Source organism: Odocoileus virginianus, chromosome 24 (assembly GCF_023699985.2).
Source record: "Odocoileus virginianus isolate 20LAN1187 ecotype Illinois chromosome 24, Ovbor_1.2, whole genome shotgun sequence".
Classification (NCBI taxonomy): Eukaryota; Metazoa; Chordata; class Mammalia; order Artiodactyla; family Cervidae; genus Odocoileus; species Odocoileus virginianus.
The window spans coordinates 28,939,799-28,942,233 of NC_069697.1; the positions used below are offsets into that span (position 1 = coordinate 28,939,799).

General features: G+C 39.1%; 1 non-coding gene across 1 annotated transcript; it reads right to left on the minus strand.

Annotated features, from left to right (window-relative positions):
* Positions 1-1,547: 1,547 nt before the first annotated feature.
* Positions 1,548-1,670, minus strand: LOC139030969 (U6atac minor spliceosomal RNA). The gene has a single exon (XR_011483404.1). It is a non-coding gene; the product is annotated as a U6atac minor spliceosomal RNA (small nuclear RNA).
* Positions 1,671-2,435: the final 765 nt, after the last annotated feature.

Consider the following 2,435-nt stretch of genomic DNA (forward strand, 5'->3'; position numbering starts at 1 on the left):
TAATAGTTCAAGAATATAATGAATTAGTATTAATAATTTCTGCCATATGCTATTAGAATGTCTAAAGTCAATTTAGACATTTCTTTTTGATTCCTTATCTGAGATATGTTAGATCACATTATCAACATTTGAATGGATTTGCATACAACTAGAAAACACAGAGGACATACATGTCTCTTAATTTAATTAACACCATGTATGGTCAACAGATATTTATTCATTGAGTACTTCCTCATTTTGTTGTTGTGCTTGGTACTGACAGACGATGGGCTTCATTGATAAATAATACATGTTTCTTGTCATTCGTTTAAGCCCTCCTAGATGAAAATTAGGGGCTTCCCTGATAGCTCAGTTGGTAAAGAATTTGCCTGCAGTGTGCCTGGGTTCGATCCCTGGGTTGGGAAGATTCCCTGGAAAAGGGAAAGGCTACCCACTCCAGTATTCTGGCCTGGAGAATTCCATGAACTGTATAGTCCATGGTGTCGCAAAGAGTCGGATACAACTGAGCAACTTTCACTAACTCACTGGATGGAAATAGGCATTATTTTTGCAGTTTTATCCTTTGAGAGACATTAAATACAATCCTAACTCATTCTTTAATATTTGACTTCCTGTTAACAAATTGATACCTCATTTCTAGGAAGCAAACATTTCCCCTTGTAATAGAAGTCAGTTGGGCTTGATTTTTGTGTTGTTTGGAAAATGTTGCTCATGGACTGTATTGCATCTGTAAATAAGAGGTATACACGAGATGAAAGCCTGTAACATTTCTGACATTTTTGAACTTGATGCTATTTGCGAGAGAAGAACTCTTTCTATATAGTTGCCAAGGAAACAGGTGGTTGAGTGATGGCAGTTTTATGTAGCCTTATTGGGAGTAGCTTCCCTGATAGCTCAGTTGGAAAAGGAATCTGCCTGCAATGTGGGAGACCTGGGTTCGATCCCTGTGTTGGGAAGATCCCCTGGAAAAGGGAAGGGCTTCCCACTCCAGTATTCTTGGGTTTTCCTTGTGACTCATCTGGTAAAGAATCCGCCTTCAATTAGGGAGACCTGGGTTTGATTCCTGGGTCGGGAAGATCCCCTGGAGAAGGGAAAGGCTACCTACTCCAGTATTCTGGCCTGGACAATTCCATGGACTGTAGAGTCCATGGGGTCTCAAAGAGTCAGACCCGACTGAGAGACTTTCGCTCTAAGTATTGGAAGTAGGAGAAAGGAACAGTTAGGTGAATGAGGTTACTTTTCAATCCTCCAGTTAATCCATAGTGGTTCTACTTTACTCACTTCTGTTTTTGTCTTAATATAAGTTTTTAAAATATAATGCTGTAAGTTCATTATCTTTGGATAGTGTACATTTGTGCATTGAATAGTGTGAAGTGAAATAGAAGGTGGGAGGTATAAGTGATCATATATAAGTAATGAAGTCATAGAATTTCAATGCTGATTAGGCTGATAAGTTACGAATATATGTATTATCCCTTAAGAAGCAACTGAAACAACAATAACAATTTATATGGCTAATTGTCCATTAGAAAAAATAATAAATAGTTGTAAAACTATGAATGTTGCCATGAAGTAAGTGGCAATCCCTAACCATATATTTGTTGAACAGACCTGAGGGCCTCTTCCATTTTTGTCAAGAGAAGTGCTAATATCTTGCTTTCTTACAACACAGATTTTTTGATTAATATATTCAGAGTTAAAACATGTTTGCAGAAGTTCGATCTGGTTTAACATTTTTTTTTCTTAAATGAGGGAATGAAACTGGCTTATAGAAGATGAGACCATTGCAGAGCATGGTATTCATGCTTCAGGTTTTTCTGATGTTCACAATCTAATTTATGCCACCAGCCAGGCATCAAACCGAAGAACTGCGAGAGTTTCATGTTGCTAGTGTGTATAATGTATGGGGATGCCATAGTAGGTATTGTAATAAATATTTATTGCTTGAAGGTATAATTGAATATACTCTGGTAGTGGAAATCATGGTGGTGAATAATACACAGTTGACCCTTGAAAAAAGTGGAATTAAGGGTGAGAGAACAAACCCTCCCCACAGTCGAAAAACAGTATGTGTTTAGTTGCTCAGTCGTGTCCGACTCTTTGCGACCCCATGGACTGTAGCCCACCAGGCTTCTCTGTCAATGGGGATTCTCCAGGCCAGAATAGTAGAGTGGGTTGCCATGCCCTCCTCCAGGGAATCTTCCAAACCTAGGGATCGAACCCAGGTCTCCCACATTACAGGAGGATTCTTTACCATCTGAGCCACCAGGGAAGTCCAAAAACTAGTATATTTGGCCCTTTATATCCTTGGTTCCACATCAGCGGATTCAACCAAATGGGGATTGGGTACTACTGTAGTAGTATCTAGTGAAAAAAATCTGCATGTAAGGGAACCCATGTAGTTCAAGGGCCAACTATAATACCAGGAAAGAATG